A 17,584-nucleotide genomic window follows, 5' to 3' on the forward strand; every position below is an offset into this window, starting at 1 on the left:
GGGAGCGGGAGGAGAGATATCAGCACCCGAGTCCATGACTCGTTCGCCACCTATAAATAAAACTGCAACCTGTGCTCCTGGAGGACCGGCAGCTTCAGCACGGTTGCCACTGGTTGAGACCGGAGACGTTTATGCATCCTCTCCTTGACGTGGCAACCTCCGCTGAAGATCAGGATAGACCTTCCTGTGAACCAGTTCAGGGGTCCAAAATATTCCCATCCTTAGCCTTTGAGCTTTTCCTAAAGTAGGCTTTCCTTCTACTTCTACTTCTTCTTCTTCTTCTTCTTCTTCTTCTTCTTCTTCTTCTTCTTCTTCTTCTTCTTCTTCTTCTTCTTCTTCCTCTTCTTCTTCTTCTTCTTCTTCAAATTCTTCTACTTCTTATTTCTCTTCTTCTTCTTCTTCTGCTTCTTCTTCTTCCTATTCTACTTCTTCTTCTTCTTCTTTTCCTTCAGCTCTTCTACCTCCTCCCCCTCTCCCCTCCTCTTCTTCTTTTTCTTTTTCCTATTTTTCTCTTTCGCTTCTTGTTCCTCCTCTCATTCTTCTTCCACTTCTCCCTATTCTTCCTTTGACTACGCTGCCGTGTTAAGGAAGAACGCCGTATGAACCTTCGAAAGTTGCCAAATTTCCTCGAATAAAATGTGTATTTTTGAAGAAAGTCTAGCGTATTTTTCCTTGAAATTTTCAGATATTTTAGATTATATTGCAAACTAAATTCTCCGAAAAATGGAAAGGAAAATATTCAGAATTTTTCCAGTAATTTTTTTTATGGAAGGAAATATGGCAACGCCTGGATGCTCATACGGCGTTTTTCCTTAGCACGGCGGTACGGTATTAGCCCCATTCGTTCCTCCCTTACAACATCAGGCGCGCGTACGAGTAATGTACTATCAAGTCATTATTCAGTCAGAAATGTATGTACATCCTAACGGACAGTCATAAAAAATTAAACATAAAATTACATCCATTCATCTTTAGAGGACGAGAGCCAGCTCTGTGCCCATCTTTCGGGCTTCTCCAGATTCCACTCAGAGTCCCTACTTGACAAATCGGCTGAATGTCCGCCACAAAACAATTATTGTAAGTTCAAAATGAACCAATTTAGTCTTTCTCTGGTGAAACAGATAAAATTCGGATGTAATGCTATGAAAGGGAGGGAATGAGATGGTCGAACTCAGCAAGTCGGAGAGCAGTGAATCGGGAATGCACGCTAAATAAATAATCATGGCTTGAGGATAAATAACGACTGACTTGAGAATAAACACAAAGACATGGCCCCACTTCAGTCGGCCGATCCACAAAACTTGGAGCGATGACAAACAAACGCAAGACGGAGTCGGCGGAGGATGTGCCACGGTCGGGACGAGCATGACTGGCTCGAAAAGTGCAGCCCACAAGACCGGTTGCATTCCAGCCGAGGCGAAGGAGCGAATCAAATAAAAAAAAATCCGATTTGAATAACTTGAATAATTTTACACAAGTACAAGCACGGGAGATTAATTAGAAAACTATGTCCGAAGCTCAGTCCAATTTGTCACAAATTTAATTTATCTCGAATTTTTTTTTCTCTTTCGTGTTCCCGAGCGCATCGACGACCGGTGCTTTGCGCCGGCTTTGGAACCGGTTTGACCGAAAGCGATAGCAAGCCGCCGCTTCGATTGAACACATCGGATGAGCTAACCTCACGTCTCATGTGGCAGATAAGATTCGTGAACGTCATGGGTTTTGAACAACTCTGCATGTAACAGGGTGGGAAGTTCTTCCGCTTTCTCAGAAGTTAGGTTTTGGGAGAACCCGGAAAACGCGAAAAATTTACAGCTGAAAATCTCTTCAGAGGCAAAAATCCCAGTAAAATTAGAAATATTCGGTCAAAACTGCTGGGGTAAATGTGTACGCGGATCAGTCTTCGAGGAACCCTGCTTCTTTCATTTCAACGTCTACATTTTAGGTTAAAACCGTAACTTTACTTAGGCGGAGCCAAAAATGGGGCGTAGAAGGCGTGCACCCTCCCCCCCCCCCCCCCCGCCCGGCCCCAAAAAAGGAGTAAGAAAAGAGGATGGAAGAGAAAAGGACCAAGGTAGCAAGTTTAATCCGATTTTAAAATTCCCTGACTTTTTGGAAAATTCCCCGACCACTGCCACAGAAATTCCCTACCTTCTCACAAACAAACAAAAAAGAGTAAAATTTAAAAACAGCGATGCAAACTTTGAAGCACCGGAAATACATATAAGATAAACGTGTAAAAAACCCGAAAACAGACGTGAACGCGAGAGCGTTGCTAAAATCTAACTTTTGCAACTAACTTATATCAACTTCAATATCAAAATAATTTTCTGCGGGGAGAATCGAGTAACAGTTACTCGCCATTCCACTGAAAAGGCCACTAAAACACATGAAGATCAAAACTAAAGTCGCTCGCTCATCGAACGTCGTCGTGCTAAACCAAAATGCATGATACAACTCGTGCATATTTAAACTCCTGAGCCGCTCAAATTGCATCCATATTGCAGTTGAAGGGGGACTTCATTTCTCACTCCCATTTTAAATTATTCGGATTGAGCATAAGAAAAGGTATACGTTCTAATTTTTGCAACTTTGTATCCCGCAATGTTAACATCAAATATTCTTCAGTGGGGAGAATCGAGTTTTATCCCGCAATGTTAACATCAACATATTTTTCAGTGGGGAGAATTGAGTAAAAGTTACGGGACGTTTCGTGGCAATGGTCATTAAAAACACGGAGATCACAACGAAAGTCATTCACCCTTCGGACAAATGTAAATTAGGGGCTTAACAGATGTGACTGGCGAACTAAGAAATCACAGTTATGAGGTAGTCATAAGTTTTGAAAAATTTCACCATTTTTAAACTTAAAATTTGATGGAAATCTAAGTAACACGAAAGAAATGATGAGTAATGACAATCGCACCCTTATCATTGACAGTAGACCTTGCAAGGCTTTTTCAAGTAGTTAAGGACACCGAACAAACAGAGGGATTCTGTGCAGCTAAATTGAGATGTAGAAAGCTCTTGAGTTTATCTAATACCTTTGAGAGATGACAATTTTCCGGTTAAAATAAGGTAGGTACACAATTTTAAATTAAAAATATCTTGTATCATTCAGTAAGTTGTGGCTTACCTCGGTCTTCGCGATTGTAATTGAAGATTATCCTTGAGAATTAGGCAAAAATAGAAAAACAGGAGCCGGTAACACTTAAAACCAAAATTTATCTTGGCTTTGAGAGAGAATTGTAAATGGGGACACAATATTTTTTAAAAATCAGACACTACTGCTACCACAACGATTCGTCCTAGGGATAATTCTAAAGAACCGAAGGACACTGAGAAAATATTATTAAAACTTTTGACCACGAAGAAAACTGAATCCGCCACGCCAAGCGATAGAGGGTAAAATTCCTCGAAAGCTCCAAGTTTTCGGCACGAGCAAAACACAACAACAATTCGTCTGAACGTTATCAAACGAGGATTATCCAACGAGCCAAGCTGAATTCACCTACTTTGGTTCCTTCCAAAAATGAAGGAATCGACCCACAAGAAACTCAAAGCGAACTTGGAAAAGCCGGCCGGGCCCAAAATTCTCCGGGTACCGCACACCACGAGCACGAAACACGAGGAGCGCGACACGAACTAATAACACGGCACCTTCACGGGTTCGCGGCGCGAAGACATAAAAATAATAAGGAAAGCTTTCCAGGCCGGAGTCGAGGAGAGGAAGGCGGCCAGCGCGAGACGAGGCAATTAAAATACCCGGGCGGACTGCGGACCTGCGCTCGCGGAGCACGGCCAGAGCGTTACGACTCGAGTGAGTGACTGAGGAAATGAGTGACTTGGCCGCCTTCGTGTGCCTTGCATGAGTCGCATGCTCCCAGCGCTCAGCGCCCCAGCGTTTACGAGCTGCGCAGCTCCGCTCCGGCGAGCTTTTACACTTGACGGCCCGTACGCACGTAAGTACGTCCCGTGCTTACCGGCATTCAGGCGCCGCGACGCAACGTAGCGGGTAGGTAACCAGCATGAAAAGAGACAGTTCAGGCGCCGTAGCGGGTAGGCAACCTGCACGGTTAGAGACAACAAGAGACGTTTCCGTAGCGGGTGGGTAACCACTAACCAGCACGGTTAGAGAACAGTTCAGGCGCCATAACAGTTCGGCAACGTGCACGGTTACAGATACGTTTCCGTAGCGGGTAGCTAACCAGCACGGTTATAAAGGATAAAAGAGACGCTTCAGCCGCCAAAGCGGCTAGGTAACCTGCACGGTTAGAAACGAGAAGAGACGTTTCAGGGGCTGTCGCTTCTTGGTGCAATGCATGAAGTATTCATGCAGTCTTGTAGGCGCTATGCATTTCACGCCGACCGCTGAGCTGCTGACCGCGCTACGTTTGACGCAATGCGGGAAGTATTCATGCAGTCTTGTAGGCGCTAATATGTGTTCCATGCTGAGAGGCGCACCGAGGGTTTCTCTCTCTGCGCCGCACCGCTCCGGACCAAATTGCGTGCTTGGTTTCTCTTTCAACTAGACTAATGAAAAGCGCTGTCTCTTGTACCACCAAAAGGCGAACAAATTAGAAATTACTATACTTTAACTCTCAGGAAATGAGAGATTTTTTGCCTTTTCTCGTTTGTAATTTTTTTTCTGAATCAAGAGTTTTTTCTTGATACCTACATTTGAAGAAAAAAATACAACATTTGCCGCCATGGACCGCGGCCCATATGGCCACCCCCTAAATCCGGCCCTAGATAGAAACGAGAAGAGACGTTTCATGGGCTGCGGCGCGCCGTAGCGGGTAGGCAGGTTGCAGGGTTCGAAACGAAAAGAAACCTTTCAGGGGCTGCGACGTGCCGTAGAAGGTAGGCAACCAGTACGGTTAGAGAGGAAAATACACTTCAGGCGCCGTAGCGCGTAGGCAACCTGCACGGCTAGAGATGAAAGGAGACCGTGCAGGTCCGACGAAGCTTTTAGGCCCGATTCTATCACCTACAGCTAAGATTCATATCATCTTACTGCGTATTGATAAAACGCTTTGTGTATCTGTTAAATATCAACCGGAGGTGAAAATTTAAGTTCGGAAATGTACCTCTTGAGTTGAAAATGTCATTCTTCATCAAACCATGAAATCTATTGCCCTGCAAGAGTGTTCCGTGGCGAAGGTGAGATAATTTCCAATAAAGCATGGGCTCATCTGAAATCGTATGGATTTTCTGTTGGAATTTTAGGGATATGGATACTTTTGTGAGATTTTGTCACGGGTGGCACGGAATCATTCATAGCAATTAAAAAGTGAGGGCCATAAGAAATCCAAAAATTGAAATTACAACTTTTGAATCTTCAGCAAGATAAAGCTCCCATATTGCGAACATGCAATTTGGAAACGTGCCACTTTATTTCGGTAGAGCTGAAATATTCGTGCTTAAATATGCGCAAATTTCCTGACGAATCGAATCGCAAAATTAGGCCGCGCAGGCGAGTCCTAGAATCGCCCTGGAATCGAGGACGATCTCACCAACGTTCTACTTTTTTGCGGAATTATTTGTGGGAGGAGCGATTGGAAATTCAATAAATTCTGCAAATATTAAAAGAGTTCGCTAAGTTGCTTCTGCCCGAAACGAATGATCGCGGAGATACACGGAGAAAAAAAACATGGTTTTTCGACGGTTACACGGTAGTAATGTCACACGGGATTCCACGGTAGGAGAACCATGGATTTTGGTGAGATTATTGATGAGTATAGTAGTATAACTATGCTCGTGGTAGCATTATTGTGCTCACAGTGATGTTACGGCGAACACAGTAACAGCACCGTGCTCATCATTACGGTCATCGAAATCCACGGTTCTACTACCTTGGCATCCCGTGTGACATTACTACCGTGTAACCTTCGAAAACCCAGCGTGTTTTTTTTTCTCGGTGTAATTTGTCAATGAAAAGTTTCGAAAAGATCACCCCTCTCTCCGAAACATCAAGTTTCACAATTTGCTGCCCGAAATGTATTTTCCTTTCTCTGTTTTTCTCCTTTTTTTAACGCGCACTAAAACAAACGAGGAGTACTGTCATGTCATGCGGATAAACACCGTATGAACATCCGAATGTTGCCGCATGTCACCAATAAAACACAATTTTCTTACTTATTGAAAACTTGTGAACTTTTTTTGTTCGAATTCTCCAAAGCACTACTCGCACTTCAATCAAATGTACTTGAAAATTTCAAAGAAATGGGTGCATTACTATACCCGAAACTAAATATTTTATTGGGGGATATATTGCCAAATCTAAATACTGTTACGCGCGGCGTTCTTTTTTAGAACGGCGAAATTGTGAAGGTAATCATAGTGAAAATTGAATCTGGTCTGGAAGTTTATGGAGAATTTTATCATGTCTGTTTGCTGTGCGGTGCTGAGGTTTAAGGAACTGTTTATCGGCGAGCGTTGTTTTAAGACAGCCGTAAAAACACGACTAGAGCAGGTTTTGGAGGAGCTTCACAAACTGCGGCGTACATAAATCCGATCCTTTACTCCTTCAGTTACTAAAAGGACAGTGCCACATCGTTCTGGTGTTTTCCATCTTTCGGATTATTGCCTTCTTCAGTGTTTAGTTGCGTTTAGCTTTATAAACTCTTAATTTTTAATTGCGGGCCTCCTCTATTTGTAGAACTCGTGACTTCATTTTTATTGCTCCCAGCTGTACAGTGCTTAGGAGTAACTTCTCCTCACAATAATATATGTACAGCTCGGTGGCATCAAGCTGTAGATACAGACAGTATGTAAGCTTCTAGAGTTCACGCCGGTCGAGGGTTTCAAATGATTTCACGATGGACTTTTTCAGAGTTTTGAGTTCTTCTCGACCGCGCGACTGGGAGGGGGGCGTACTGTCACGTGTGAAAATGGGAAGGCCCTAAATACGGGATTTTAAACTCGGAGAGCCGGAAAAATCGCATTTTTGTTTTCAAAATTGCGGTAAAGCTGACATGATATTTGTAAAATCACAGTAAAAATCACAATTTTTTTTGCAAAAACGCGGCAATTTCAGGGTATATACTGTAACAGGCTGACCAAAAATCAGTACTTTTACAGTACTTTTTTAGTACATTCCCAAGAAATTCAGTACCTCCTCAAAAGTAAAATTCAGTACTTCCAATTGACGAAATTCGAAAAATTTCTAAAATTTGAATTTCTCGCTCGAACTGCGACGAAAATGAAAACAATTCCGGACCTCTTTGCGGCATTTCCGCACCTTTTCAGTACTTCCGGACCAACCTTAAAAAATCAGTGCTATTTTTGGACTTTCCGGAAATTCTGGACTTGTGGACACCCTGAATTTAGACTAGCAGACCATAAAAAAGTTATCTCTTGAAAATTTCTGTGAAGAAACGGAGTTTCAAGATGGGAAGGCCAATTTGAAAAAGAGGACGGCCAGGAACTTTCTGCATCCCAGCTACACACCCTTGGAGGATGAGCCGCGTAGCGGCCAGGGGGCACGGGCCTCCTGATAAACAGTATGAGGAATATTGGACAGCGAGCGTGAGTCATTCGGAGCCGGAGTAATTTGTCTTGGAGTGGCAAGTTCGACAACGCTGAGCGCGCACCCGGAGCTAGTTTGAATTGTTCTCAGAAGATAAAACGATGAATTTATGAGCGAGGCTCGGAACTAGGTGCGGTGAACGGATCAAAGGGTGAAACGGTAACAAAAACTCGGGCGGCAATACCGTCGAAACACTTGCCTCGACGACTATGGGAGTCAGAAGTCGAGTTAATTTTATTCGTGCCCTTCCCGGCGGTAAATTGAATCCTTAACGACCGGTCCGGGCCGGGCACATTTCGCACCTCTCGCGGTTAGCGAAACTCCTATATTTTCGCTTCAAATAACAGCGATCTGTCCGAACCTTCCATCCGATCGAGGACATACTCTCCGGCGGATCGAAGGTCATCAGAGTCGACCAGAATTTTCAGATTCTCAATTTAATTCAGGCGGGAAATCGTACTGTATCAATGGACAAGGTACGAATTAGATGCACTGATACAATGTCACCTTCCGGCCGAAGAATCACAAGCGCCATGCGACGTTTAAAAATGTCCGCCGCCATTTTATTTGTTTATGAGGAAATAGTTCAACGAAGCTGCACGACAATTTCACTGAATTTTATCGGTAGCACAAAGAAAATTCAGTGAAATTTCCGGACAGCTTCGATGAACAATTTCTCTGTAAAACATAAAATGGCGGCGAAAAGTTTTAAACGTCGCATGGCGCTTGTGATACTTGGGCCGGAAGGTGATGACGTGTTTCTTACTTAAAATTTCACGTGGAACATGATTCGGGCAACGATAATTACTGGAATCAACTCATAACGGAGGAATTCGATGTTTTTCGATGCGCGGAAATTCAAACCTCCCGCTCTTGAAAAAACAGGACACTCCACGCGAGTCAAATCGCGCACCAAACGTTGCAGTAAGAGTCTCTACGTCAAGAGAATATAAGTGCCTTAATTATGGCGATTTGACTTATTGTCAGTTGCTGCACGTTTTTTACACTTTTAACACCGCCGGGTGGGAAAAGGACACAGCTCGATTAACAGGCCTGCCACAGCCGATGTAGAGCGCGATTTGACTCATGTAGAGTTTCGTTTTTCTTGTGGACCAGCAATTCAAATGTCCAGTCACCAATGTTAAGGTGATTCGATGGACGCCATATTTTAAGTCAGAACGGCATGCGATACATCTCATCAATTGGTTCCATTTTTTCAGCTCCTCGTCATTTTTCTCCAAATTTGAGATCGCAATTCTGTTGTCAGGAGACTTAAGCACTCACCAATTTCAACAAAGAAATTCAACGTAATAAAGGTGTGGTTTTCTCTCTAAAAAAACTACGCCTTTATTAGGTTGAATTTCTTTGTTAAAATTGGTAAGTGAGTGCTTTAGTCTCCTGACAACAGAATTGCGATCTCAAAATTCAAGAAAAATGACGAGGAGCTGAAAAAATGGAACCAATTGATGAGATGTATCGCATGCCGTTTTGACACAAAATATGGCGTCTATCGAATCACCTTAAATGTAAACGTTAGTATAGTACTACGGAGTTGATTCCAGTAATTTCCGTTGCGCGAATCATGATCTGCGTGAAATTCTTGTTACGAGACATGTATCAGAATGCTTAAATTTGTACCTCATCTGCAAGTCCACTAGTGCATCTTGGCTTCCTCAGATATTTAGTGAGAATTCCGGGTTGTTGAATCGTCTCCACATCGGCATTCCCATTATCCGATCCGCAGCCTGTAAGAATCCCTCTTTCGGAGATGAGTCACTATCGGTTTCCTGGCAGGCCTGCGTCACCATCAAGTTTTAACTTCACTACCATACTAAGGAGGAACGCCGTATGAACATTCGGACTTTGCCATGTTTGCTTTGATAATATACGAATTTTACGGGAAAATTGTAAAATATTTTTATTCCACTTTTGCCACAGAATTTTATTTTCCATTTGATCAAAAGTATCTGAAATTCTGAGAGAAAATCATCATGACTCTCTTTTAAAATGAATTATTTTATAAAAAATACAGGAAATGTTGTTTGCCCCTTAAACTACAATATCTGACAATTTCAAGGGAAAATATGCAAAACTTTCTTCCGAAAAAAACATTTCATCTCTTCGGCCTGCAGTTGGGGACCAGATGGGCAACTTAAAAAGACTTGTGCGGAGGACTAATAAGGAAACTTAACAGGCCCTTAACAGAGGACTATAAAGATTTTTTGAGTTATCTTAAAAGGACGATATACGGTCCTGAATGGCAAAAATTCTCCATTTTCCGGAAAATTTCGTAATATATCGGAAGAAATTTGGCAAGATACCTAGTTCCAAACGCCGATTTTCCTTAGCAAGAAAGTAAAGGTAGCGAGGATAGACGATGAGGGAGACGCGCAACGAGTCGGTCAGGAATTCACCGATTCGCTGAGTCACAGCTCACAGCGCTGACCGCATTCATGGGTCATCATCTCAACCCGCAACCCGATCATCCTCTTCCCACCTCCTCAGCGCATCCTCGCTTTTCCTTCTTTTCAGAAGCCACTTTTTTTTTACCCGGGGAGGGAAAACCGAAGGGAGTGAGCTAGAGATCGGTCGAATTCTCGAGTTCCTCGATGATTCCATGTTTGCTTTTGATGATTATTCTTGGGCCATTGTGTGGGTATAATGGGGAGCCCCTGAGTACTATCCATCAATCAACTTGGTAGCATCGTCGGTGCAAATGCGCGATTGTTGCGACTTGCGAGTCACTAACCCACCTACGGAGATCCTGGTATTTTGAAAGTTCTCCATTCCCTCTGTTCTCCCGGTGTTATTCTTTAGTTTTCCGAGGTTTACAGGGGAGAGGAAAAGGGAGAATTTTGCAATGAAATAATTCGCATGACCAAAATTTCAAATCATCGACCGTCAATTACTGTAAAACGACGAATTCCATGAGATTTTCATGGTTGCGACCTACCAAACTGAATTTTCCGAATTTGCCTTATTTCCTCATTTTATCGGCTGGTGAAAGCTCTGCACTTACCATAAGAACCTAGCTTAACGGAAACTAATCAGTGCTTTCGGGGTATTTTCCAGAAAACAAAGAGAAATATGCAAGTTCTCACAATAAATGACTAGGCAGGTAAGCTTCAGGGGGCCACAAGGCCTTTTTTAAGTCGGTCATTTATGGGTCCTGTGCAACCATTTGATTATTGTACACATCCACTCCTTTGTTGCGATTCTAAACGCTGATACCAATTTTCCTACTCCGAAAATACGTCTATAACCGAAAAAGCACGTTCAAACTTCAACGAAGCGCGTTGTGTGTAGATCTTTTCGCGAAAACCGACCGCCTTGAAAAAATTCTCATTGAAATGAGGACTCCTTTGAAAAATGCGAAGGCTTGAAAGATTTTGCGCCCCAGATCGAGTTACCAGGCGAAGAGCTAAAATTACCATAAAATAGACGACTCGCGCAGACGGAATTCCGGTTCGCGTATCCAGTCGCACCCAACGGGGTCCCCATCGGATTGACAGCGCACGCGGCACGCCAAAGGGAAATAACCCCTAAATAACTCGTCGCTCCTCGGACGTAGGGGGTACCTCCACTTCCAGATGAGCCCTGAAAAACATGGAGTCACATGGACAACAGGGCTCATGTGAAAATCAAGATACGCTCTTACGTCAGAAGGGCGACTTGCGAGTTTAGTCCAGTGCCCACGCGAAGCAACGAGGAGATACAGTTTACAGGTGGTTACACATTATTACAGGGTAATTTTCTCCGCTGCCACCTCGATATCACCAGACCCTTTTTCGGGGGCCCCCGCCCCTCCCACACGATCGGCACCTAGTCCTCCGCGCTGAGGAAAAACACCGTATGAACATCACAGCGTTGTCAAATTTCCCCGAGTAAAATGTTCATTTTGAAAGAGAGTCATAAGTATTTTCTGGTGACATTTTCCAGATAATTCAGATCCGACTGTGAATAGAATTCTTTGAACTATTCGATGGTGAAATTATCACAGATTTCCCTGAAAATTCGTATTTTGACGGATGAAATGTGGCAACGTCTGAAGGCTCAAACGGCGTTTTTCCTTAAGACGACACATAGTCACGTCAAGGAGGACCCCGATAACTTGGCATCTTGTTGAGAGTACGAGAAGACAGTGTTTATGTTTAAGGTTACTAAATAATTACCGAGCTCGGGCTACGGGGAGCTGTGAGCCGAGGAGGACTGGAAACTTAATTGAAACTTAATCATAGGGTCGTTTCGTCCTGGGCCCGATCCTTGCCCCCGCCCCTGTCCCCCACCCCCCCCCACCCCCCACCCCTGCCACGGGCCCCGGGCCACTCTTTAATCACACTAACACTCCAACCCAATCTCGAGCGTTGTCAGATTACGACACGGGCTAAGGTGTGTAGACGGTTGAAAAATGTCCGTGTTTGTGGTTACTTTGATGGAAGGACTTCGTCAATCGACCAAAAGAGGGGTATAGATAAGGGCCATTTTGGGCCCACCCTTGCTAAATTTCCCCAACTCTACAAGGTTTTGCATTTTAGAGGTCTATATTTCACGGAATGCATCGTGGAATGGTCCTTTTTAGTCTTTTTTTGGGTCTACTGGCTTAAACATGCGTCTGAAGGCTGATTATAGCCAAAAATGCGGATATTTCGGCATTCGACCGCAAATTTGCAAAACCCGCATTTTTCGCCAAAATCGGCCTTCAAATCCAAATTTAGACCGAAAATGACCAAATTATGATTCATTTTGTGTGGGCCCAAAAAAGACCCTTACTGATACCCCTCCTTTTACGTTAAATCGATCGAGACCGTATATTACTCTGAGATATCTGGGAATGAAGAAAGAGTCCTATACTGAACTATAATGTGTTCATGTTTCTCTTGGTGTCGGAAAAGCTCGGAAGAAAACAATCAACTTATTTCACTTTTGCTATGATTTTTTGAGGATAGATAAAGCAATAAGCCCCCACATTTAAGAATAATACGATCCCGGAACGGAAAGAATAGGTAATTTATCGGTTTTTAAACATCATTTTTCGCTCAATGAGTGGGTTTGTTGCATGCAATAGATACAGCCAGGTGGAGAGACTTGGTAGAAGGAAAATGGCGCAAAAATCATGATGGTAACATGAAAGAAGTCTAAAATCTACCTCTTAAGGCGCAATTTGCAAAGTTTGAAACATGCTTTTACCTATCGTCAGACACCATGTTCTTTAAGTCAATGTGTCATTATGTATGAGTCAATTTCTTCGAGGCGGCAACCTTTTAGTTTATTTAATTTCATCCATGCATGTTAAAGTTTCCGAACTATGAAAACGAAGGCAGTCAACTCGAGTTCAGAAAAATGAGGGTCTACGCATCCTTTTCGGTAGGTAAATTATTACCTGCAGGCCTGAGGCTATGTGAATGATTTATGAATGACAAGATCGGAAAAATTCTTACATCCCTAACACTACTTGGTTTGTCCATTTTATTAGTGGTACATACGGGGCTACTCTCAAAATCTGACGAATCTTTTTTAAAAAGGCTTACAATGACCGCTTTATCGGAAAATGAGCAGTACCTCTTCTGAAAATCGTTGAACTCGGACTGGTTCGGAGCTTTCCGGTAAATTGATTATGCTTACCTGCAACAGAAAACAGATCACAAAATTAGGCAATGTTTTCAGAAAGTATACTACAAGGATAACAAATTGAAAATACGTATGTACATATTCTTATACTTTTCGAATATTCTTACACTTACATTTAAATTTTAACAAGGATCGCCCATTGTTATCATCCGGTAAAAATACTTCAAATTTTATTCCTATACATCAAAAGTGTACGACAATTTTTGGGAACTTAAGAGGGGAGGGGAGGCTCCGTCAAGCGTTAGGTTATATTATTAAGGTGGGCCAGGGTTTGCGTTACGAAGAGTTGCAAAGGGAAGGGGAGGGGGTCAAAAATGCCAAGATTTCTTTTCACAATCCCAACTGAAGTCCTAGCTTATTTTGGCGCCAGATATTAGAGTAGTTGCACAAGCCAGAGGTATGGTTTAAGTCAGCTGAAAGCGTGGTTAGATTAACTATACCGCTAACTGGTGCCTTTAATGTTCTAGCTAGTGCAACTACTATTATGGCTGGCGCCATACTTTTATTCAGTGAGTGGATGAGAGAAGGAACGGATGAGAGGAATTCGGGAACGAGTTGATCAAAGATTATGAAAAACTAGGGAAAACGTTCAATCTGTATAATCTTCATTCCGGTTTGTGACATCCACAAGCCGACGTGTCTTACCTCTCCCTATAAAGGGACTCTAGCCGGCCAGGTTGGCCTAGTGGTCAGCGCGTCTGACTCTAGGTCAATAGGTCCCGGGTTCGAATCCCGGTGGTGGCGTCTAATTTTCACGGAATTGACGAGTAGATCTGCTGAAACAGATTCTCCTCGGCCCTAATCCCGGAAAATTAGAAAAGCCTGGAGCGTGGAGCCTGATGTCTACGGACACTAAACATTGTCTAAAGTTGGCTGAAGGTGCAATAGGCACGAAGCCATTAAAAAACCAGCAGGAGAAGGGACTCTAGATATTCCTCGGAGGGCGGACGTGGACGTGCCGTCGGAGAATCTGGTACGGATCTCGTTACGTGTGAGAATGGAGCCGGGGCCGAGGGTGGCGCTGCACTCGGGTTGGCATTGTGGATTGTGGTCGGCGCAGATAAATTAGAGGGATCGTGACTCCCGAGCCGGGCGGATGCGGAGGAGCATGGGAATCGGGCACCGGGCGCCGGGACCGCGGGGCGCACTCCGGCCACAAAAAAACGGGTTGGACGACCAAGAGGACGCCGAGAACGCGCTGCGCTGCGGTGGCTCCCGAAGCCGTGCAACAGGACGGTCGCGGTCGGCCACGCCATCGTCTGCGGCCCCGACGACCGGCGACCGGCGACCGTCGCTTCCTCCCAACGGGGGCGACGCGACGCCCAACGCCGACGCCCGATGCTGTGAGGTGATGGTATAGTGACTAGAGTACCTGTATAGCAAGAGTATGGACAGATCGCTTCATGGAAGGCTTAGGGCCCAAAAGTGCAGCCACCCTTCTAACCAACTTCTGACGCACTAAATTTCATTGGATTCCAATTCTAACGAAGATGGCTAAGAAAGTACATAAATGAGCGTTCTTCCACAAAAATGAGTAAATTTATGCAAAAACTAAGTCAAAAACGTGCTTTATAAATGATGGTTCGTAGCAATTGTATTAATAAATCGTTCTGGATAATTGAAATTCATAGGTTGGCTGCATTTCTGGGCCCTAACTTTATTCGCGGAGGCATCGGTGCACTCAAAAAAAAAACTACGGCCCTGTGACCCGGTTGCTCTGGACACTGGTGATCCCGGCGTTAACGCGCTGTGCGCCAGCTAGTACTGGACCCAGCGGCCGGTGTCCCGTGGACCCCGCGCGGCCTTCATGGCCGTAAGACCGGTTAGGAGCCGAGCGTAAGTTACGGGTTTCAGGATCGGAGCCAACCGCTTCCACGGCCGTTGGCAGTGAGGTGAGATTCAGTTTTCGGAAAATGGCGTCACCATCAGATTAAAATTGAGACGGCTACGTGTATATTCGCAGAAAATTATAATATTTTACGTCAATGTTATTCAGTGCGTGAATTTAAAGTTGCCGCCAGCCTTGAACATTTTCGGGAGCGATCGCAGCCACCACTCAGCGTTGTTTATTGAGGTTAGAATCTAGTAAATTGCTTGTCATTGTTGGTCATTGCTCATTACGTGTGTTCGTTTTTCGTTTAATTTTGGAGGTTTTCGATATATTTTCTTGATTCTGTGCGGTGCACGATTGATTCTAAAGTTCTGTGTGATAACGCTTGTCAAATACTTTCGGAAATGCGACGAGAGTGAAGTGAAAATTGTCAGTTTTACCTACACACTGAGCTCATATCCTCTCCTCCTGTAAGTTCGTTTGCAATTCACTTATTTTCCCCCTACTAAGGGAAAGAACTTAAATCCAAGAAAAGCAATCAATTACCTGCCACGCATCTTCCCACAGAGTAAATTACCGCCACACTAAAATACTGATAATGTAGACACAAGAATGTCTATTTACCGATTGCAACTTCATTGTGCCACCTTTGCTTGCTCATAAGATTGGGTTGATTTTTTATTCCATTTCAATCTAATCTCTGGCTTATACTTAAATGTTTTCAATTGAGAGTAGGTAGTATTTCACTCTCCGACATCCAACACCTCCCTTCTCTGTTGCCAAAATAGCTGTCCGCCAGCGGAAGCTATAAGCCAATCTTGCCTGCGTTGATTATCCGATAAGAGCCAGTGCAAACATTGTTGCTGTGAATATCTCTCTGATTCCATATCCCAATTCTAGGGAGCTCAGTGTACTGTAATAGTGGTAAAATTTTGTGTGAATCGCGCTTCAGTTTGCTGAAGGGAAGATCTACAATTTTAACAAGTGTGACAATTTTCGGTGGTATATTTCTTCGCTAATATTTTGTGGAAATTGTATCCGGTAGTTATTGCGGAGAGTTATATCTTGAAGTTTTGTCAACTTTTACTACTGAATTTACACTTTGAAATATTCTCAACCTCATTTTCAAGATTCTGAAGCTTTTCTAGTCGTAAGGAGTAAAAATCTGTAAGTACCTAGACCTACGCCTGTGCTTTTCCTTTGTTAATCATTTGGGTGATTTCCTACTTTGCATTCGTATTTTTTATTGAGGGATGAACCAGGTTTTGTTTTTGACAAATGCTGAATTCTCATTGAGTGAAAGTAATTACATTTATTGAGAACGGGCTGCCAAGTGATAAAAATGATTTTTCAATTTACATTTTTCGCTGCAATGAGTTTTAGCAATTTATCATACCTTGGACAGTCTGTTCTACATTTAAAATAGGTAGCATGAATTTTTGATCTATCTACATTTGTTCCTTCCAGTGCTTCCCCAGTGCTTTATTTATTTCTACGAAGGCTTGCAACATTAAAGTTAGGTTTTTGAAAATTTCTCTTGATATCTCTACACGATGAATAAGCTAACATTCATATGCTGATTTTCTTTCTCAATAAGCATCATCTCTTCTCTAAGATTCATCTCTTTTCTCAAATTGACTTGCTGAACTATCAGCCAAGGAGTTCAAATCTCTCTTGATATCTGAAACATGATCAACAAGCTAACGTTCATATGCTCTTTTTCTTTCTTAGACATTGAATTATCCATCACTTTCCTGAAACTAAATTGTTATGAACTATCAACAAAGAAATATATACCTATTTTAAAAAGAAGGAAAGAAAAAAAATCTTGTTCAGAAATTGACACAAGATAATTCATTCAATGTTTAAAACTTTGCTGGAAAGTTTTTCTTTTCTAAGTATGTACTTTAATGGTGAATTTTCAGCTGTAGTTCCGAAAAAATCCACCACGTCGCGGACAGCGGCGGCGCGCAGAGCTCCGGCCGTCCAGCCCGTAAGTAGCGCCTAGAGCGCAAGCTGCCTATGCCGCTCGAGGCCGCGACTTACGGTTTTCATGTCCGTAGGACTCCGCATCGTCCCCGCACGTAGCAATCCGGCCGTCAGGCGCGTAGGCGAACGGTAGTGCCATATAGCCCATCCAGTCCGTGCTCCAGGTCCGCTGCTTATGGCCTCCACGGCCGGAGCTTTTTTTGAGTGTGAAGGCCTGATGGAGTTTCGGAGTTTCACATCCGTCTATACTCTCGCTATACAGGTACTCTAATAGTGACTAGAGTATGTTCATAGGGAGAGTACGGACAACTCGAAAATTTGGAGGTTAGGTTTGATCAGGTCATGTAGCTCTTGGGGCCCAAAAGGATATAGCCAACCTGGAGTCCCTATATACTGAGAGTCAAGACAACACCCCCTCATGGAGTCACAAACGGGAATAAAGATTACACAAATTGAAAGTTTTTTGTAATCTTTGATCGGTCCATTCTCAAATTCCTTTCTCCGTTCCTTCTCTCATTCCGTTTGTTCCTTGCCGTACCCCCAATTCCCCGGTCCATTCCAGATTATAATCTTTGCAATTGGTGAAAACGGAATCTTTTTTCCCG

At 43.4% G+C, this 17,584-nt stretch overlaps 1 protein-coding gene across 5 annotated transcripts in view; it reads right to left on the reverse strand.

Moving 5' to 3' along the window:
• LOC109043827 (rho guanine nucleotide exchange factor 10) overlaps window positions 1-17,584 on the reverse strand; it is a 181,786-nt gene that overhangs the window by 105,974 nt on the left and 58,228 nt on the right. Inside the window, exon 1 of one of the 5 annotated variants that reach the window (XM_072298167.1) lies at window positions 3,137-3,826. The exons of the other annotated variants lie outside the window; for them this stretch is intronic. The gene's annotated coding sequence lies outside the window, so the exon portion shown is untranslated. Of the gene's footprint in view, window positions 1-3,136; window positions 3,827-17,584 lie in introns of those variants that run through there. 5 annotated transcript variants of the gene reach the window in all.

The sequence above is a fragment of the Bemisia tabaci genome, chromosome 3, assembly GCF_918797505.1.
Source record: "Bemisia tabaci chromosome 3, PGI_BMITA_v3".
Taxonomy (NCBI): Eukaryota; Metazoa; Arthropoda; class Insecta; order Hemiptera; family Aleyrodidae; genus Bemisia; species Bemisia tabaci.